The 23,419-nt window shown below is 38.1% G+C and overlaps 1 pseudogene; it reads right to left on the bottom strand.

Annotated features, from left to right (window-relative positions):
• Positions 1-338: 338 nt before the first annotated feature.
• LOC131532357 (protein-glutamine gamma-glutamyltransferase K-like) lies at positions 339-8,978 on the bottom strand (annotated as a pseudogene).
• Positions 8,979-23,419: the final 14,441 nt, after the last annotated feature.

Here is a 23,419-nt window from a genome sequence, read left to right as displayed (position 1 = left end):
AAAAAAATAAAAATAAAATAAATGAAATAAAGTGCAATAATATTATTATCACTATTATTAATAATTTTTTTTTATAGTTATATTTTATGGGTCACACTACATGCCATAGCCCGTGTGAGGACCAAACCAAATCTCCAGGTTCTCATATGAGAACCAGGCTGAAAAACTTATGTGCACCCCTGATTTAAACACTTACTTCATAAGACTAAACAATGGTACAGCAAGCAATTTCTGAGATACACTGTAGATATTTGAAATCAACACACAAACAAACCCAGACAGACAGGATATGAATAAAGCATGAACGATCTTTATTGTTGATTTACATTAGTCTCATATCAAAGTACTTGATTTTCTTTTTTTAACTCTAAATGACCATTTCATTTTGTAAATATTCTTATATCCTCAAGACAACTGAGAGCTTTAGCAGGCTTCACAATGACGGTGCTTTTTACTTTGGTTTGACCACAATATCAGCGACTCCGTGCACTTGAGTGAGCAGACGGCAGTCCATCGATGCCAGGAGCTTCTGAGGGCCAGCGACGGTGGGAACAAACTTCTCCGTTAGTGTAACCGTCGCATGCTTATCCACATCACTGAGAAACACAAATAGATTATAAACTTTCTGGAAGTGTTTCACTCTTTAAATACAGTTTATCATATTTATTGAAGTGCAGCTCACACACATGAAGCAAATTTAAAGTGCATGCACATGTCGCACCTCAAAATGCTCTTAAACACTGAAAGACTTACCCATACGCGATCTTTCTGACACTCTGCATTCCCAATCCTTCTATACGGAACAAAACGTTCCTCAACACTTGTGACAGTGGGTTCTGGAACGTGATCTTGACTGTCAACTCTTTACCCACCACAGCGTCCCCTTGAGGCTGAAACAGTCAAAACACAATCAAAGGATGTCGATTTTTTAAATGAAGGACACTTAATTCTCAAATCTCATTTGCATTCCTCATTTGTAATTCAAATGGTGCTTTTAGATGCACTGAACCAGGTTAAACATCAACAGATTTGACAGTAAGAAAGATATAAGAAAGTTTTGTGCTTGTTAAATGTCCTAGATAAAGACTAGAGGATCACCGACGTACAGTGATGATGAGGTCTGGTGTGCGCAGCCTGAAGTTGAACTGTGTGGCCAGAATCTGTTGGGTCTCGTTGACCCGTCCGGTGACCGCGAGCATCAGAGCGCCCTGGTCCACCAGATGGTTCATGTACTCTTTATACTGCAGAGTCAAAGGAATAGTCTTGGCTGATGGGAGACAAGGGGATATGACATTAATGACAATGATAATGATCATGGGCTTTTTGCACAGAACTCCAGGCCTCTTTGCTCGCTACCAATAATCTCAAACAGGACTGCAAATTCAATGAATCCCTCAAACATGTGCACCAGCTTGAGTGCTTTGTGTTGTTTTGTGTGTATGTGTGTTTTCCCTCTAAAAAAAACATTAAATTTAGGGAAAACAGAAGCAACATTATCTAACTGGGGTCCATAATCCATAAAGTTGATAAAATTGTTGTTCATATACAGAAATATCCATTTAAAATTCTATTTAAAAGTAAGCATTGACACTTTTAGATGCACAACATCTTATCAGCTTAACTTTCGTTCCTTATTTACACCTAAAAAGGTCAAAGTAGTACCTTGGGGGTACATATTATGACTCTGAGGTACTAATTTGCACCTTTTAGAGCTAAATAAGGCACAGATATGTTCTTTTAAGGGTATAAAGGTACAATTTGTGAATAAAATTGAACACCAACTACAAACAGGTCTCATCATCAAGTGAATTTTGAGAAATGCAGCAACTAATTCAGAAATTTTGGGGCACATTAACCAGAAAAACATCTCTGGTGGGACTGTAAAACTCCACTCACTCTCTTGCGGTTTGAGGGTGAGAGGAATCCGGTCCTTCTTCACAGTGGTTTTCAGCACGCCGGTGTAGTACATGACCATCACCTCATACAGCAGACTGGCCGTGCGCTGACTTGAGCTTTTGTTCTTCAGAACAATGGAGAGTTTGGCATCTTCACCGATACGAGGCCCTGCCCCGTCCATGACGATCTCAACACTCACGTCATTGCCGGTGGGGGACGGATACAAAGCCGGTTTGGAGCCGAAGCGACTGGCCCTTTCCACGGCAGTGCGCTCCTCCCATGAACCTGACGGACATGATTAAACAGAAAAGAGGAGTGTGAGCTGCTGCTTTTTTTGGAGTATTATCTCTAAACCCATTGTTCCAAAGTGTGCTGCTTACATAGGGATTCAACGCAAGTTATCGACATAAATTGCTGCTTCCAATGTTTTCTAATTTTCAGTTTCCTACCCTTATGAAAATTAACCATCATTTTATTATAGTAAAAAAGTGTAGTAACCATGTTTTTTTGGCATATTGATTACCATATATATTCACAATTTTAATACCATGGTTTAACTATGGTTAGTGAAGCAAAACCATATTTAATTTGTGGTTACTATGGTTTAACTATAGTAACCCTTTTTTTTTTTTATCTGTAGAAAAAAACATGGCTAATTTTTGTAAGGGTATTTTATGAATTAGTTTTTAATTTTAAGATTTTGTCATGAATTCAGTGCATTTTAAGTTCACCATTTTTGTTACTATTATTAAGTGGGTCTCATCTTTCATCTTGTGGTATATTATCTGTTTTTATGTGAAGTACTGTGCTTGTTGCAATTAGGGTTGTTCCGATTCCGATACTAGTATCGGAAATTCCACCGATACCACAACAAATTCTGGCATCGGTATCGGCGAGTACTTGAAACCATGTAACGATCCGATACCATTTTCTTAAACGAGACCTATAGTTATGCCCACTATAGCTTTGCTTAACGCTGCAAAACGGAAATCAATTCTTCTTCGCTGCAACCACTATTTAGAGCAGCAAAGAAGAAATACAAATGTTCTAGCCTAGCACATTGCCAGTAAATCACTCGCATATGCGACTAAATCTTCACCCTGTGCAACTAAATAATGTATAATATTAGCCACTGGCTAATAAATAATCAGATTTTACTCTCCAGTGTGTGAGTTGGAGGCTATATATAAGTTTAGCACAGATATATCGTCACTCTCCGAACACTCTGACGGAGCGCGTCAGAGCTTCACTCTCCGTCAAGCGATCTATTTTTCAGATCATCTGAAAGTATGCGCAGCGCACCTGTATTTGACGCACCGTAACCTCTAGTGTGAAGCGCACACCTCGCCGTCGCTTTGCTTTTTTTCTCACAGGCAAAGAGAGAGAGAGGGAGGGAGAGAGAGAGATAGTCTTACATGTAGCATGTCAATTCTGCATGGTATGTAAACGATGTTCTTTGCTGTATTTTCCTGTTAAAATAACGGAGTTCCTTTGGAATTCTTCAGCTTTTAAGAACTGCCGGGTTCTCCGGTAGTAGGCGGAGCTAATGCGCAAACAACAATCTCATTGGCTGGCGCTCACCTTTTATCGTCCCTGTTTTGATTTCAGCAAATCAGTTTGAGCGAACGCACACAACCTGATTAATATTCATGAACCCAGCAGCTCGTTAATCCTTAAGTGCGTTTTATATTGTTCTTAGTAGAGTTCATAGTATGATTATTATGTTATCAGTATTACTGATAGTTCCCCCCCCCCCATTTTTTACAGAAATGTTGAATGACCAAAAAAGCACCACTACCAGTCTTAAGTTCAGTTATGCTAAAGTTATATCATTTAATAATACTTGATTATCGTAATATATTCATAATGCTTGACTGACTGATGTTAAGAGTGTACTTTCAGATATTTAAAAAGATGTGCCATTTTCCAAACATTATATATTATATTTTTTTGTTTACTCGCCAGACTATCTATCTGTCTATTTATCTATCTATCTCACAGTATATGGTGAAGCACACCATCAAATAATTGTATCAATTCATACAGGGCTAGTAGTACATACAGCTGTATAACCAGATACACACCCAGGTATCGGATCAGTACTCGGTATCGGCCGATACCCTGAGCCTAGGTATCGGAATCGGTATCGGGAAGGGAAAAAGGGTATCAGAACATCTCTAGTTGTAATGGCTTTTTTTTTATTGTAAATCAGTTTGAGTTGGATTTCTTGCATCAGTGATATTATCCTAAACTAAAACTAAAACTAAAACCCTAAAAATATTTGTATTTACTTGAAATGAAATAAATGTTGATTGAAATAAAAAAAAAAAAAAATACTAAAATGATTAACTACAATTTCAGTTTTTCAGTACAATTTTGGACCAGATGAATGTGTTTTGTTACCTTCTGGGTATTTGTAGAGGTGTGTGATGTCCACACGAGCATCAGATCCTACAGCTTTAGTACTGATGCACTGACCGATGGAGCTCTTCTCCACATTAACCTGACTGAAGCTTCCATCGGGTTTCTTCTGCCAGTAGATCCTATCACTGTTCACCTGAGACACACAGTGAAACCATTTCAGCCTTTCAGAAGATGTTCTGAATAAAGTGCAAAGTTCAAAATGTCACCAGACACAAATGAGGGTGAGAAGAGGTTCATATGAAACACTCACTTCGGCAAAGACAAAGGAGTGTCGAATTTCAGGTTGACTTGTCCGTTGCGGACAGCGGAGACAGAAGTGGGACCGCAGCGGTACGAACCCTGGCTGGGCTCCTGAGGGGTCGCGTCCACCACCTGCCACCCGCCGTAACCAGCCGGGAGGTCCGGACGGCTCATCCAGGACTCGTTCCACACGTGGAAGTTCCTACAGAGAAAGTTTATTGAAAGTGTTTATTGTTGGTCTGCAATTTGCAAAAATAAAGCTGAATTGGCCTAAAACAAGACCTGATTTTATTTTTATTTTTATTTATTTTTTTACAAATAGTGAAACGAGGCACTTTACCTTTACAGGAAATTATAAAATAAACATTTGACAAACATAAAAATAAAATATACAAAATATTAAAATTAAATAATAACTGATACATGTCTATATTCCATGAAATTTCAAGAAATAAAGTTATTGCTTAATGTTCTAAAGCTAGCTATTTTTCATGCTAGGTTAATTTTATTTTTATTTTTTTGTTAAATATTAGTTTACTGAACATATTTATTAGGCTCACGAGATCCACTGTCCTGCAGAGTTTAGCTCTAACCCTATTTAAACATACCTGAGCATGCCAATCAATGTCTTCAGGATCATTAGAAAATCACAGATAGATGAGTTTGATCAGGGTTGCAGCTAAACTCTGCAGCACATTGGCCCTCCAGGGAAAGATTTGAGGAACCCTGATGTAAAGTGTCAGTAATGATGGCTCTATTTGGGAACTGTTAGTTAAATGGTCATCAAAATTGAATTTAAAGTCTTCCAAGCATAAATTTTGCTGATCAGAGAGACTAAGTATAACATACACCTGAAACTGATGCCATTAATGACAATAAAATATCGTACCAGACAGAATCGCTGGTCTTGTCTTTGATGATTTCCAGCTTCTCATCAATATAAATGTCTGTGGTCAAGGAAAGGTCGGTGTCGTGAGCCGAGCTGAAGTTGGTCACACAGCGGGTGGGAATACCAAGACATCTTAACACTGAGAGAGAATGTTATTTAGATAACATTTTCTTCCTAAAAACATGATAAAAATATATTTTTAATAGAGTGATAAAAAGAGAAATCCAAACGTACCGGTATTGGTGACTCCTGCATAGACCCAGCACTGGGCGAATTTGACAGGCTTCCCTGAGCTTTTGTAATACTGTCTCAGGATATCACCGCTGCCGCTCCAGGCGGTGGGAGACGTCCCACCCTCATAGCTGTCCTTCCAGTTACCCATCAGAACACCGTAGTCATCGTTGGAGTTCACCTGTCACAGAAGAACAGAAAAACTTCTCAAAAACAGGTGCTTTTCAGCTCTTTCATCACTTTTCTGTTCCTCACAAGAAAGACAGTCTACATGTTGTTTTGTGTCCTGTATGAACACAAAAGGTTCGCATGCACCTAAAACTACCACATGCTGGCTACTGTAATTCACCTTCTCAAATCATATACATGATTTCTTATGAATCCATGTGAATGTGACTCACCAGAGCAGATACCATTCTGGACACGATCACTGGATCTCTCCATTCAGTCTTAGCAACCTGACCTCTCTCCAAAATGAACAGACACGCTTCCAGGATATCCTGTTCAAACTGATAAAACAAATGCAAAATAAAACAAAAAAAAAAAAAATCATAATAATGGAATTGATCAATTGGAAATAATAATAATAATAATAATAATTGCATTATAGATGATACTAGAATTTGATTGAAACTGCAAAACAATTGCATAATATGCAATAATAACAATAATAATAATTATATTAATAATAAAAATAATAATAATTATTATTATTGTTAATTAGTTGTTTATTTGTATTGTTGCTATTACTATTATTATTTGTCATTTCTATTATTATTATTATTGTTATTATTATTAAATTTATAGATAACAATTGCATGGCAATGATGACGATTATGATGATGATGATGATAAAAATAAAATAATAATAATAATAATATCAACAACAACAACAATAATAATAATATTAAAAATATAGATAATAAAATAATCTGTTGAAACCAATAATAATGCATCATAATAATTACAACAACAACAACAATAATAATAATAAATTAATCAAAACAATCATCACAACAACAACAATAATAATGAAGATACTACTATTAATAATCATCATCATCATGGATCGTAGAATTACAGATAATAATAGAATCTGTTCGAAACTATAAAAATGCATAATAATAATTATAAATACTTTTAAAAACAATAATAATCATTGCAACAACATCAATATTAATAATACAATTATAATAAAAGATAATAACAGATCTGTCAAACTGATAAAATAACAGCATAACAATAATAATAATTATTATTATTTTTATTATTCACAAATTCAAACTATAATAATAAAAAAATAATAATAAAAGTCACTGTGTTTCCACACCTGGGCAAAATTCCATGTTCTAGTTCCAATTTGCTGCTCGGTTCCGTAGTAAATTCTGCCCATGCTATTCAGGATATACTCTTTTCTTTCTGCTTCATTATCCAGATACACGGCATCATCTGAGGAAAGACAGATGAATGTAGTGCTACTTCATTAATGCAAATGAGGGAAAAGTGAGTGTGATTGTCCTGCATTGACTCTGTACCTTCACACCAGGGGTTGAAGAGCATGTATAAATCGTTGGGGCTGCAGGGGAACAGCAGCTTGCCCTTCGGTGAGAAAGACTCCACCGTCACCTTGTAGCGGCCGATGGAGGCGGTGGGAAGTGTGTTGACCGCCAGCCGCACACGTTTGTCTTTCTGCTCCACGATCTTCATCTCCCAGCGGCCGTCTTCCAGGATGTCCACTAACGGGACAGAGATGTGAATCCCAGTGCTACTGCTGAAGATGGGCTCTGTGTCAAAAACACAACAAAGACATGGAAACCCACTGTCAGAAGAACACATCTTAATGATTTAGCTTTAATTGAATCATCTGTCAGTGACTCGGCTGAAGATCCATTAAGAAAGGAGACTCAAGGAGCAGCTGGATTAGACGGATTAGGTCACATAATCACTAGTCCTGGTTCAAACTCAAGCACTTCATGACTCACATCCATCATCAAATGAATAGATTCATCTGTCAGGGTTTCTTTTCCAAATAAAGTGTAAGATAATTTAATTAACCGTCAGAATGTCTGGGCATCTTTCTCTTTTTGTCACACACTGGTTTGTCAATCAATGCTAATGTATCAGACTCCGGATGAAAAACATTGAATGAAAAAAACTGCATGTTTTATGAATTTCCACACAGATATCAACAAAACACCAGTTAAAACAAGATAAAATAATTTTAAATGCACCTAATTGCCTGATTATGGTTGTGTTTCTGATTTTTTATTTATTTATTTAATTTTTTTGTTGTTGTTTTTTGAACGACTGTGTGATTTTAATACTGAATGCATCTGATATGGGCTGAATAGTTTAATTCAAGTTGCTCCTCTGATACTGATTTTATTTCTGATTCTAATTTAATTCTGATTTTGAAACTATTTTCATAACAATTTTTATAATAGTATCTTAATTTGATACTACTATAAAAGTAATATTGCAATCCTGAATTAGTCATTTTATCATTTAATTTATCTTTTTTTTAAAAATATGTGTATATAGTTTTTATTCATTTATATTTCATGAGAAATGTTGCATTGGCTATAGTAGCTGAAATAAAATTGTAAACATTTTATTTATTCCAGCTTATTGTTCTATTTATTTATAATTAGCAAAGTTTTTTTTTTTTTAATAGTTTTATTTTTATTTAACTATAATACCCCAGATTCTTATTTTGATTTTGTACTGATTCTGTTGATTTGATTCTGATTTTGGTTCTTCTGCTACTGATTTTAACAGTAATTCTGATTGTAGATGTTTTCACAGCTATCTGTAGATAAATGTTGCTCAACACATCCCTAAACAAGATTTAGCAAAAAAACAAAACAAAACAACAAAAAAACATACTATCAGAGGTGCGTCCAGTAGGAATGAGAAGAAAGAACTGCTGTAATTATGAAAAATATTGGACTGGACTTGAGTCCGTTATCTTGCTGAGATGTCTGACCTCTTAGTATGTGTCAAATTAAGATTTTAAAGGTAAAATGAGTCATTTCTGAGCATCTCGTGAGTTGAAATGGAAAAATAATGACTGTTGTCAAACAGGTTGTGTGAACGCAGCTCACTCACCTAACTTCAGCTGCAGCTGCAGACTGTCAGATTTTGGGTTGAAGGGTCTGGAGAACTCGATCCACATCTGGAAGGTCTGTCCTCTGCGGATGATCAGGTTGTCGCTGAAGTAAGCGTCTGTGCGATGCTCGCGTCGGTTCGGCCCATCCTTGGATTTCAGGAGGTCGACGGAATGAACCGTCAGAAGCATGTCTGTGAATGAGAGGAGAAACGTTTACAAATGTCCCTGAAAGCATCAAATCTCAGTGTTTTCCCAACAGTAGTGAACTCTTTTTTTTTATGCAAATGAAGTGCACTAGAATCTCCCTCATCCTCTTCCTCCTCACCTGAAGCCGCCGGGGTCGCAGCTGCAGGAGCTCTGGCAGTGGGCCCTCCAGACATTTCTACAAGTAGGCTGAAGGATTGATAGAAAGAGAGAGAGAGAGAGAAAAAAAAACTAAATATGTTAAATGCTTTTTCAATCAATCGATAAAAAAAAATATATTAAATTGGATGAATAAATATATCTTCTATTTATAATATTTTAATCAATTCCAACAAATAAAGAAAACTTTGAATAAAAACTTTATATATATATATATATATATACATATATATACGCATATAATAAAAAAATCGGAATAAATAAAAATTTTACAATTCTATATAATGTATACAATTCTGGTAAGGTGTCATTTATTAACATTAGTTAATGTATTAACTAACATGAACAAACAATGATCAATGCATTTATTACACTATTTATTAATCTTTGTTAATGTTAGTTAATGAAAATACAGTTATTCATTGCTTGTTCATGTTAGTTCACAGTGCTTTAACTAATGTTAACAAACACAACTTGTGATTTTAATAATGCATTAGTAAATGCTGAAATTAACATTAACTAAGATTAATAAATGCTGTAGAAATATTGTTCATTCTTAGTTCATGTTTACTAAAGTTAACTAATGAACCTCATTGTAAAGTGTTACCACAATTCTAATAAATAAATAAAACAAAATATGTTAAATGCTTAAAATTTTAAATAAAATGATTCAATATTTATTTTGATTCTTATATTTTAAGCAATTCTAATCAATAAATAAAAATGTGAATAAAAATGTAATAAATGCACTTATAATAAATACATAAATAGAAATTCTAATAAAATGCAAATAAATGAAATACAAATAAATATTAAATAAATAAATAAATGGAGTTTTAAAAGATAAACAACTGCTTTTAATTATTTATTTAAATTTCACATCCTTCTATTTAATATTAAACAAGATGTTATTTAATAAGTAAATAAGATTGAATAAATAAATAAGATGACATGAATGAAAAATATATAAAATATAAATACGATTTGTAACTTTGGCCAAATGAGCAAATATAAATGTAAAATAAATATATTTAATTATTTATTTAAATTCCTCAGCTTTGCATTTAATTCCAGGTTTACATTAGATTTGATCTTGAGTCATAAAATACTTGGTTCACCTACACTAGCAGAGGAAAGTTTGGACGTACTTGATTGAATGTAAGTTCACCAAAATTTAAACAAACTTTTGATCCAAAGGCTTCTGCTTACATGCTGTTTAAGTTTAATTTTCTAGACAAATATCAATTGTGCCTACATACGATTTCTTTAGTCAAGCCAGACAGAGAAGGAAGTGTTCCTAGAATGCACATTCAGCACTTTAAAGTTATTAACATATGGAACATTATCATAGTAAAGAATCAGCAGATGCATTCAAACATCTAAATTGCTGGTTTTCAAATACTTCAACAAGTCTTCTACTGTTATGTTTCCTCAATGAAATGTCAAGGCAAAGCCTGCTGACCAATAATCTCATGTAGAAAGTCATGTAGCGATTAATGACAAACTCTTTGTCTTACAGTGAGCATTTTAATTGTACAATTATAAAATCATTATCAAGAGTTTCTTGCTTCTCTGACACCCATCACCTCCCACACTGAACAGCGAATCATTATCATAGTTCTTCCATAAAAGACAGCCAACAAATGTGCCTCTTACACTCACAGCTGAATAAAAACCCTTGGGGCAGCTGGATTAAAGCGCATGACAGCATCCAGCTGTTGAAACGGACACATAATCATGTGTAAACCAATGCAGAAACATCAACCTGCGCTGAGACCAGACGTAGTGTTTGCACTGATCATGCAAATGTGCCAAAAAAGTGTTTTACTCTCATATAAAGGCTGGTTTTCACAGTGATGTAAAATAACCATTTAAATAACCAATAACATTTCTGTGAACAGTTCTTAAAAGAGCCATTTATTTTCATAGTGCGAATAGCATTTTAGTCATCTAAAGAACATTTTTCCTCTATAAAGAACCTTCATCCAATGGAAAGATTTAAAGTTTCACCATCAATGCTTATAAAGGACCTTTATTTTTAAGAGTGCCTTCTGTAGAACCATTTTGGGTTAAAAAAAAAAAAAAAAACATGTTTCAGTGAACAGTTCTTAAAATAACTATGTATCTTCCTATAGTGCGAAGAAGATTTGAACCGTTTCCACTATAAAGAAGGTTTTATGGAATGTAAAGATTCCATGGATGTTAAAGGTTCTTCACTGAACCATCGATGCCAATGAAGAACCTTTATTTTTGAGACCGTATAATAACTTTAATTTTTAAATAATCAATAAATACGTCTCAAAGTCAAGCATATTAAAATATAAATGCATATATAAAAATATACGGATCAAAGTTTAACAATGTGTTAAATGATCCTGTTTTGTAGTTTAACTATTTAACATCTATATTCTGAAGATTTTTATAGAAGGGTTTGTTCATATATCATTTGCCTGGTTTTATACCATATATTATAACTAAAAACATATTAAAACAGCATTTTTATAACCGTTGATAGTATTTTCTGTTATGGAGTGGTAAAAATAAATATCCAAAATCTCTTCTATAAAAACATTTGGCTCTAATATATCAACAAAATGAAAAAAAAAAAACATTTTGAACCTCGCTTTATCCTATGTTCAGATTCATTTTCTGGAAATGTATGCAAGTTAGTGCATATTTAACTACATAATGCCTTAATTGCATACACTTCAACATAACATATGAGAAAACTAGTACACTATAATTTTTGCAATACTTAATTTAAGATATTCACCTGTATTGTCTTGCCATAATGCAATAATGGTGCTATATATATTTTCACTATATTCATTTTTGAATAAACTCGAGCTGTTGATCAATTAAGCGTAACGTTCATTATGAATTCTTAACAAAAAGTTATCTTAAATGCAATATTTGTTACCTGTGTGTCGGTGAAGTTCAGGTGCTCTGACAGACCGTCTGGTGTTTGTTCTGGTGAATGTTTGGCATTGAAGCACCTGCTCGCAGCTTTTATTTAAGTGTGTGTTGACACTCCTCCTTCATTACGGCCGATGAACAACATTCATGACACTTACAATCCAGAAAAGTGCATTTTGTTACTGAACTGGAAATATTCCAAGAAAAACAAATCATAATGAATCATGAGCATCAGAATCAGATCAAAATCTGTGAATCACAAAAAGTAATTAATTCATACAAAAGCCATGACAATGAACACATTTATGCTGCCTGAAAGCAATTAAAAATATGTTCAACAAGAATATAAGCCTTAAAAATGGCATATTATTATTATTGTTGTTGTTGTTGTTGTTGTTAAGCATGCAGAAATGTCAATATATTAATAATAATAATAATAATAATAATAATTATTATTATTATTATTATTATCTGTTTATCAAGAGTATATGCCTTATTATTATTATTATTATTATTATTATTATTGCCATTTCTGATGTCTTATAAATACTAATACTACTCATGATGTCATTTGAAATAATAATAATAATAATAGATTAGATTATTTTAAATAATAATAACAATTTTGTAAAAAAAAAAAAAAAGTAATATGACAGTTATTGTTATTATTATTATTGCCATTTCTGAAGCCTTATAAATTATACTATGCATAATGTAATAGTAATATTATTAATAATAATAATAATAATAATTTTAACAAGAAAATAAGCCTTAAATATTGCACATTATTATTATTATTATTGCTATTACTGCTTTTTATTAATAACAGTTTCTAAACATGGTCAAATGTTTTTTTTATTATATATATATATATATATATATATATATATATATATATATATATATCACTTATAAACTTTATTTTTATAACATTTATTGTTGTTGTTTTGTTCTAATGTTAATATTTACTTTATATCTACTTAAAAGTGAAGTACATTATTTCTGCTCCACAAGAGTCACTGTACAAAATCACAGAGGTATGTACCATTTCACGTATTTCTGTACTATTCTTCACCATTTTGTAGTATAAAATATAAAATATAAAAGCCTAGATATATCTATATTGTGCATATCTAACCTTTTGAACCTTCACACCCAAATAACAAATGCACACACTCATGCACACATATAGACATATTAATATTAATTAAACATTCTTTCATAAAGCCCTCTGATGTTTTACATATGGTGACACAGAAGAAGAGAAACCTGACACGTTTCACAAAAACACTAAAAAAGGGAAAATGAGATTAGTATGAAGAAACAGAAAAGAGGTGTGTGTGTTCTCTCATTTTGTGTCATTATTGTCATCAGTCTGGTATGATAAGAGCCGAGTGTGTGTGAACGGGTGAGTCAATCTGGGTTATGCTGTCACGTTCATAACAATTACACAAACGTTTATCAAACTCTTTCAGGCCAAATGATTGACCGCTTTACAAGTAACAGCATGTGTGCTGGAACAAACTACAGATGAGGTTTGCATATTAAAATAATACCATATCTGCATTCACCTTCTTCTCAATGCCAGTGGAGCAGAAGTACACACTTGAATTGATTGTTATCGTAAAGAAAAGACAAGGAGTTTTATTAAATGTAAAGTAAGATTAAAGAGTGAAACTAATTTACTGACAAGCCTGGGCACTAATTGTTTGACCACTTTTATCTGTTTTTATATAAATTTGTAAAAGGTTTAAAAACTTCAGCTATTTTAAGAGACATGTAGGTCAAAACATGTTATCTTGTAAACATTAAGAACAGTACATTAAGAACAGTAAAATAATAAATGGCTAAAAACAATCAAATTGGTAAAGTGTCTGCTAAATTAATAAATGTAAATGAAGCTTTTATAAAAATTGTGTAAAAAAACAAATACATAATTTAAAAAGAACTTCTCTTAAAGGTTATCTGTAGCATAAAGACACACAAATAATATATTTTCTCATTTTAAAACTATGATTATAAATAAAACCTACAATGATTACAAAGACTCATAATAATGTTTATAATACATTTAATAAATAAATAAAATTTATGAAGCAGTTTTCCCTATAGCCCAAATGAGCAAAAATATATAAACAATTTGCTAGGATATGATTTATTTGATTTATCAGACAATCAAGCTTTGTCCTTAAAAAAAGACATGTTAAAACGTCTAGACAAATACCTTATAAATGAATAAATGGCTAAAAGCAATATAACTATTAAAATTGCTGCTAACTGAATAAATGCAACTTTATTTTAAAAAGTTTATTATTATTATTATTATTATTATAGACTCACAATGATTATGAAATAATTACATTTATAATTAATTTAATGAATAAAAAGTCAATGGCATAATGAATGAAGCCCAAAATGAACAAATGTAGAAGTTTTATTATTATTGTTATTATAAATTATAATTATAGACTCGCAATGATTACATGCAGTGTGTGTGTGTGTATATATATATTAGTGCTGTCAATCAATTAAAAAAATTAATTGCGTTAATCACAGTCGTGGACTGTGATTAATCATGATTAATCACAAATTTAAAATACTAGGATTTACCCGTAAATGTGTTGAAAAAGAAATTCATGACAAACTAATTTAAGGAAACAGAACCTTTCACACTTCCGCCAGGTATGAGACATAATCCTTATTATTCTTTTATCATTATTCTTTTGTTTTTTTTTCAGCCATTATCAGCCTTTAAACTGGCAATAAAACATTTACCAAGCCACATCGCTTCAATCCCAGTATACATTTACCCAACTATTATCAAAAGTATTTCAAAATAAATACAACAAAACATTTCTTGCGACCTTACGTGAAGTATTATGACAAAATGCATTATAAAGAAGAATTGGACCTGTTCTGCAGCTGCATTAGAGCTAATATTAGCATCATGCTACATAAGACAATTTATGAGATTAATAGTACACTTTTACTCAGAACTCACTTCAAACCACCATCGAGTGTTTGTAATAGCTTCCTTTTGCGATCACATGTTGAATTTGGTCATTTACTGTTGTTAAAATATGCTATTTATAGCCTTTTATATCGCTGCACAAATTAGCATTTCAGACATACACATTCATTTAAAAAAAATCACATACAGACCATATCTATCGTAATTGTGTGTTTATTATCTTATATAATTGTCATGCTGTGACTCCAGGGAAACACGGAGACTTGGGGACGTAGAAACAATAGACTTTATTTAACAACGACCAAGAGACGACTGACATACCACAATGACAATGTAGACAGAACTCTGACTTGAGGGAACACAGGACTTAAGTACACTGGGGAAAACGAGATAATAAATAACACAGGGCTGGGGACTAATTAACTAATGACAAAAAACTAGGACACGGACAAGAACTCCAAATACGGTCACAAGAGGAGGGGAAACACAAGACGCTGAGACACAGTCTGACAGTACTCCCCCCTCCCGTAAGGCGCGTCCCGCGCCATACAACATCCAAGGTGGGGTGGGCGCTCTGGAGGCCTCAGGGGGCAGAGTACAGGGACGGACGGCCTCCAGGGCGGATCTGGGGACTCGGGAGGCCATGGCGGATCAGCGGGCTCGGGAGGCCATGAAGGAATCAGCAGGCTCAGGAGGCCATGGCGGATCTGGGAACTCAGGAGGCCATGGCGGATCTGGGGATTGGTCTGCCTCCAAGACCTCGGCCTCTACAGCATGGGCCCTAGTAGCCCCCCCCAAAATTTTAATGGGGAAATTAGGGGTATCTTTAGGCTGACATTCAGGGGGAGCGGACTCTTGGGGGCGCTCTGGCAGTGCGGACTCTTGGCGCCGCTCTGGCAGCGCGGAGATAGGGAGGCGCCTTCGTGGCGCAGGCACTGGGGGGCGCTCTGGCAGTGCGGGCTCTTGGTGGCGCTCTGGCAGAGCAGAGATAGGGAGGCGCCTTCGTGGCGCAGGCACTGGGAGGCGCTCTGGAAGCACGGACTCTTGGGGGCGCTCTGGAAGCGCGGAGATAGGGAGGCGCCTTCATGGCGCAGGCACTTGCGAGGGGCAGGCACTGGCGGGCACTTGAGATTCTCCGGCGGGCTTGCCATACTCTCTGTCGGCAGGCTTGCCATACTCTCTGTCGGCGGGCTTGCCATGCTCTCTGGCGGCGGGCTGCAGGACCCATTGAGATACATTTGGCAGTAGTTTTCACGCTGCTAATAATCTACTAAGGGAACCAGCCTCTCGAGGCTTGCCTCTGGTGTTAGAGGCGGCAGCTCGGACCCCTGTGATGGCGCACCGCCAAGCGGGGCCCGAGCTATCCGTTTTATAGACCCCCTCGGGGTTGACGCGCGTCTCAGTCACGAGAGGCAGCACTCTCCTTTTGAGCCTCCCTGTATGAGGAGCCGGTACTTGTCAAGGGCTGTTCCTGCCCAGCAGCCCCCTGAGCCCGAGAGCGGCGAGGGAGGAACCGCTGGAACAACACCGCTTGCTTCCTCGCCTCCTGAAACCTGTCGACGATCGAGTTGACAGCTTCGCCGAACAGGCCAGAAGACGAGAGCGGGGTGTCCAGTAGGCAGACCATGTCCTTGTCTTTCATATCTGACAGGGTCAGCCACAGATGTCTCTCCGCTGCCACCATCGCAGCCATTGAGCGCCCAATGGCACGGGCGGTCACCTTAGTGGCGCGGAGAGACAAATCTGTGGTCCTCCTGAGCAGGTATCATCACCTGCTCACGCTCATCGAGCTCTTTCAGCAGATCATAACACAGACATTGTGTGCAGACACGCACCAGCTTGACCCGCTGCCGAGTACCCCAGAGCCCGGAGCCTTCAAGGACGATGCCACGCCAGGAGACAGATACAGTGGGGCAAAAAAGTATTTAGTCAGCCACCAATTGTGCAAGTTCTCCCACTTAAAAAGATGAGAGAGGCCTGTAATTTTCATCATAGGTATACCTCAACTATGAGAGACAAAATGAGAAAAAAAAAACCCAGAACATCACATTGTAGGATTTTTAAAGAATTTATTTGCAAATTATGGTGGAAAATAAGTATTTGGTCAATAACAATTTCATCTCAATACTTTGTTATATACCCTTTGTTGGCAATGACAGAGGTCAAACGTTTTCTGTAAGTCTTCACAAGGTTTTCACACACTGTTGCTGGTATTTTGGCCCATTCCTCCATGCAGATCTCCTCTAGAGCAGTAATGTTTTGGGGCTGTCGCTGGGCAACACGGACTTTCAACTTTTCGATGGGGTTTAGATCTGGAGACTGGCTAGGCCGCTCCAGGACCTTGAAATGCTTTTTACGAAGCCACTCCTTCGTTGCCCGGGCAGTGTGTTTGGGATCATTGTCATGCTGAAAGACCCAGCCACGTTTCATCTTCAATGCCTTTGCTGATGGAAGGAGGTTTTCACTCAAAATCTCATGATACATGGCCCCATTCATTCTTTCGTTTACACGGATCAGTCGTCCTGGTCCCTTTGCAGAAAAACAGCCGCAAAGCATGATGTTTTCACCCCCATGCTTCACAGTAGGAATGGTGTTCTTTGGATGCAACTCAGCATTCTTTCTCCTCCAAACACGACAAGTTGAGTTTTTACCAAAAAGTTATATTTTGGTTTCATCTGACCATATGACATTCTCCCAATCCTCTTCTGGATCATCCAAATGCTCTCTAGCAAACTTCAGACGGGCCCGGACATGTACTGGCTTAAGCAGGGGGACACGTCTGGCACTGCAGGGTTTGAGTCCCTGGCGGCGCAGTGTGTTACTGATGGTAGCCTTTTTTACTTTGGTCCCAGCTCTCTGCAGGTCATTCACTAGGTCTCCCCGTGCGATTCTGGGATTTTTGCTCACAGTTCTTGTGATCATTTTGACCCCACGGGGTGAGATCTTGCGTGGAGCCCCAGATCGAGGGAGATTATCAGTGGTCTTGTATGTCTTCCATTTTCTAATAATTGCTCCCACAGTTGATTTCTTCACACCAAGCTGCTTACCTATTGCAGATTCAGTCTTCCCAGCCTGGTGCAGGTCTACAATTTTGTTTCTGGTGTCCTTTGACAGCTCTTTGGTCTTGGCCATGGTGGAGTTTGGAGTTGGACTGTTTGAGGTTGTGGACAGGTGTCTTTTATACTGATAACGAGTTCAAACAGATGCCATTAATACAGGTAACGAGTTGAGGACAGAGGAGCCTCTTAAAGAAGAAGTTACAGGTCTGTGAGAGCCAGAAATCTTGCTTGTTTGTAGGTGACCAAATACTTATTTTACTGAGGAATTTACCAATTAATTCTTTAAAAATCCTACAATGTGATTTTCTGGACTTTTTTTTTCTCATTTTGTCTCTCATAGTTGAGGTATACCTATGATGAAAATTACAGGCCTCTCTCATCGTTTTAAGTGGGAGAACTTGCACAATTGGTGGCTGACTAAATACTTTTTTGCCCCACTGTAGCTCTTGAGCGTCTGTTCTACCTTTGGCATCGCCCTATAGCCGCGCTCATTCAAACTTGCGACATTCCCATAATAGTCAGATGCGGGAATGAAGAGGCGGGCCGAGTACGGTCTTCCCCACGATCTACACACCTCAGTATGCAGATCGGGAAAAAATGGCAGGCTCCGATGCGGAGGTGGCGGCCGAGGGTGCAAGAAACGTTCGTTGAGTCTGCTCTTGCGCGGCTCGGTCTGCTGCTCAGCTAGCCAATCGATCTTAAGCTTCTCAACAGCGCGAGTCAACACCTCCAGCAGCTCCTCATACTGTAGGGATTGGGGCGGCTCATCTACGCTCTCCATCTCTCCCTCCTCGGAGGAAGACTGGTCGAGCGTCGAGCCCGCTCCGTGGGAGGAAGCCACCTTCTTTTCTCTGCAAGCATTCCCGGAGTGGGCGCTCGATCTGGAGGCAGTGGACGGAGATGGGGACTCGCCCGTCTCCATTTCCTCGTCCAGATCGAGCTGTGAGCCCCACGAGTGCAGATGCCGCTCTGTCTCGGCAGCAGGGGGACCCGAACCGCGAGGCTCACTCGTGAAAATCCCATCCACAAACAGGGATTTTCAGGAGTGGAGCGTACACAGCGGCAAGCGCTCACAGTGAGAGCAATCAGCCCCCACACTAAACGCAGCCGTCGCGTGCTCCACTCCCAGGCAAGCCATGCAACGCTCATGTGTGTCTCCAGCCTTGATGAAACGATTACAGGGAGACGGCTTGAACAAGCGTGACTTGCCCTCGCCATTATTGCCACTCACAGACATGATAATGGAAATATGTATGCAAATCAGTGTATTGTCTTATCGAGTGCAGTTTATGTATTTCTGTGAAAGTGCTTGAGCAGACACACAGAGAGCGTGGTTCTGAATGACAGAAGGCTGACGCCGGCTTTGCAGCACGTGCTTTTATGCTTCCTGGTCTCTGACGTCACCCGCCTATGACGTCGCGCCCTTCCATTGGACAGATTACACATCAGATTCAGAGCCGGTCATGCAGGGGCGTTCCCAAAGCGTGGTGACGCAGCTCGAGTTCCCGAGGAGGAACTACCTGTCCTTCTATGTCATTTGGCCTTTTATTTTTGAATTCTGGATATCTACCTCAATCACAAATTATTGTGCAATGAAATTCTTTTTTGACATTCGTGACTTATGTAGTTGCTCTTTTATGTATTTGTCTCATTTGTGAATTGTTTTCTCAATTTTTTTTCCTAAATCTCTTAACCAATCTACATTAGTTTTTTTTTTTTTTCTCTCTCTCTGGGCAGCCCTAAAAGCCCTGATCTGGTCCATACCATGAGTTTACTAGACCTTGTGCTTTTTTTGTTGCCAGGGGTTGGTAGGACAATCTCGTCTGTTGTGTCCAGACTGTTTACATCCCCAGCACACTCCTGGTAGGCCGTTGACTCTCTGTTGGCCATCAATGCTGATTGTTCCTCTTCTTTGCATTTGACTGCAAATTTAATCTTCTTTTTCTGTCTGGTTAATTGTTCACGTTGTAGTTGTGTCAGTTTTCTTTGAGGCTTTCTGTCTTGGCTTTTCAGCTTCTGTTCATTCTTCCTGTATTGTTTTACAGCATAAGTCACATGATCACAGAATTCCTTGTGCGTCTTGGAGTTCAGACTGACCACATCTCCAATCTCTCTCTCTACACTTAATGGACAAACGAAGACTAACTGTTTTACTTCTACAGATACCGGTTTTATGCCTCTCTTAGGCGTGCACCTCTTATGCACTCAAATCTTTCATCAAAATCTCGTATCAACCTTACGCATGCAGTTTCACTTCTTATCTACAGATACCCATCCAAGCTGCCCCCTTCCCACAAGGGTACCACCAAAGCCTGCTTAACCAACCTACAAGCAGCTCCTTGGCCCCCCAAGTACCCCAGAATGGGAAGTGGCAACCGCAGGATTTTTATGCCTCTCTTCGGCAATATACATCTCTTATGCACTTAAATCTCTTATCAAAATCTCTTATCAATCTTCCGCATGCGCGACTTTTGAAATCTGGAACTCCTTGATTACTACTTAATTTATTATTATTTTTTTTAATTTAAACTCAATTTCTTAGATTCAATTTTGGTAAAGCCCCATCTTAGATCACCACCACAGGCGTGACCTTTGCAAACCATGCAAACAATCCTATATCTAATATTAGCAAAAAACTTGCTTACCTCTATTAGGTGCCTTTTTTGATTTGTTTGCGTGTCAGCCAGGCCTTCACCTGCGACGGCTCTCGTCAACGCCAAGCTTCAGGCCAATCCTGTTCGTGACGTAAATATGTCGTGGAACAAACAATTCTCAAAGTCGTAAAAAAAAAATCAAGAAATGGAGTTCCAGATGCCAAAATAAGACTTTACTGAACACAGCTACAAAGCTGAGATGATGGCCGCCACATCTGAGTCTTTGTCTGTCCGGGCAGCCATACTTATACCTTGTTCTTATCAGTCTTTTTTTAACCAAAAATTGACAACTTGTCCTCTGATTGGTCTTACCCCCTTAGTTTTGCTTCAATGAATTTGTTCTCACTTTGGTTTACTTTCTAATCGTAGATTCCTTCTAGTTTGAACCATTTTCATTTCAACCTCGGTCTCATCCTCTCTCCCTAGATGCAGGTGTCCTCATGGCCATTCATCATACTTATTTGTGCCATCCTTGACATATTCTTGGAAAGAATCACCCAAAGTTCACTAGTTCACTCTAGTTCATTGGCGCTGCCCAATGGAAAGTACCATACTTGACCAGTAGGGGAAACCTAAGACTCACAGCCTATATTAAGACATCCAATATTGAAGCAATCATTGTAACAATCACCATATTGATCAGTATATTGATTATGGTTGTAGCCATACCTCATATTTTTGAATAAAATATCACAACAATACCTGCGAGATGTAAACTTAGAAATGTTAAATATAAACTCTTTGCCAGAAATTAAGTCAGCATCTAAACAGTTCTGACTTCTTCCTCAAAATGAGTCGGAATCGAGAAAAGTGTCAAAATGGAAAACCATACTTTCACCACAGTTTATCAGATAATGTGTGGTATTTCCTCCTCCATCATCATATTCCTTCAGCCTGTGTGCTGTTACGGAAGCAGACTCACACAAAGGATTACTTCAAGTCAAGTCAAATCAAGTTGAGCTTTATTGTCATTCCGCTACATGCGGGGGCATAAAGTGGAACGAAATGTCGTGCCTCACAGGACCACGGTGCTACATAAATACAGGCATACAGCAATGAAGTAAAACAATATAAACCTATATACACAACTATCCTACTGATAGATTTTGACTATAAATATACTATATATAAAAAATGTTTTACCTATACATAAACTAAAAAATACAAACTATACAAACTGTACGAATGCTTCAGATAAATACTGTACATGTGCGAAGAGAAACATTGTAAGTCAGCAGCTGGCTGGGGAACAGTGCATGATGATTTGTAGTGCATGAGCATGTAAACATACATATATTCCATAGAGGAGGAGAGTGTGCTACTACAGGTGGTTTGTACAGGCCCACTCACCTGTGTGTAGCACACTTCGATTGCACAAAAAAAAAAAGTTCCATAAGTTTCAGATGGTCCATGTTTCAGGAGGTAGGGCGTTTGAGAGGGGCGGGGTGATTTGAGTTCAGGGCTCTCACAGCCTGGGGAAAAAGCTGTTGAGCAGTCTGGCAAAGTGGGCTCTGATGCTTCGGTACCGTCTTCCTGATGGTAGGAGCTGGAAGAGACTGTGGGAGGGGTGTGTGGAGTCCTTCACGATACTGTTGGCTTTGCTGGAGCATCGTGTGAGGAAAATGTCCAGGATGGAGGGGAGAGGGGCACCGATGATCCTTGCAGCTGTGTTCACTGTCCACTGGAGGGTCTTGCGGTCTGCTGCAGTACAGTTCCCGTACCAGACAGTGATGCAGCTGGTCAGCACACTCTCAATGGTGCCCTTGTAGAAAGTGGTGAGGATGGGTGGAGGGAGACTTGCTCTTTTCAGCCGGCGGAGAAAGTGTAGGCACTGTTGTGCCTTCTTGGAGAGTGACATGGTGTTGGTGGTCCAGGTGAGATCCTCGGTGATGTGCACCCCCAGGAATTTAGTGCTGCTGACTCTCTCCATAGGCGAGCTGTTGATGGTCAGTGGGGGGTGATCACCGGAGTTTCTTCTGAAGTCCATCACAACCTCCTTTGTTTTACTCACATTGAGGGACAGGTTGTTCGTGCCACACCATTTCACCAGCTGTGCCACTTCCTCTCTGTAGTGCGTTTCATCATTGTTGCTGATGAGACCTACCACTGTTGTGTCATCAGCAAACTTGATGATGTGGTTGGAGCTGGACTTGGCAGTGCAGTCGTGGGTTAGCAGCGTGAAGAAAAGCGGGCTGAGCACACAGCCTTGTGGGGCACCTGTGCTCAGTGTGGTAGTGCTCGAGGTGTTGTGCCCGAAAGTCCAGAATCCAATTACAGAGGGAGTTGTTAAGGCCCAGCAGGTTTAGTTTATTTATGAGCTGTTGTGGGATTATTGTGTTGAATGCTGAGCTGAAGTCAATGAACAGCATTCTAACATAAGAGTCTTTGTTTTCTAGGTGGGTAAGAGCCAGGTGGAGGGTGGAGGAAATTGCATCGTCCGTAGAGCGGTTTGGACTGTATGCAAACTGGAGCGGATCGAGTGTGTTGGGGAGGCTGGTTTTGATGTTGTGCATGACTAACCTCTAACCTCATGAGTCAATGCTATGGGACGGTAGTCATTTAAACAGGACACAGGTGATTTCTTTGGTACTGGTATGATTGTTGTGGATTTGAGACATGTGGGGACGACTGCCTGGCTCAGCGAGGTGTTGAAGATATCTGTTAGGA

The sequence above is a fragment of the Onychostoma macrolepis genome, chromosome 23, assembly GCF_012432095.1.
Source record: "Onychostoma macrolepis isolate SWU-2019 chromosome 23, ASM1243209v1, whole genome shotgun sequence".
Classification (NCBI taxonomy): domain Eukaryota; kingdom Metazoa; phylum Chordata; class Actinopteri; order Cypriniformes; family Cyprinidae; genus Onychostoma; species Onychostoma macrolepis.
This window is presented reverse-complemented; position numbering and strand designations above follow the sequence as displayed.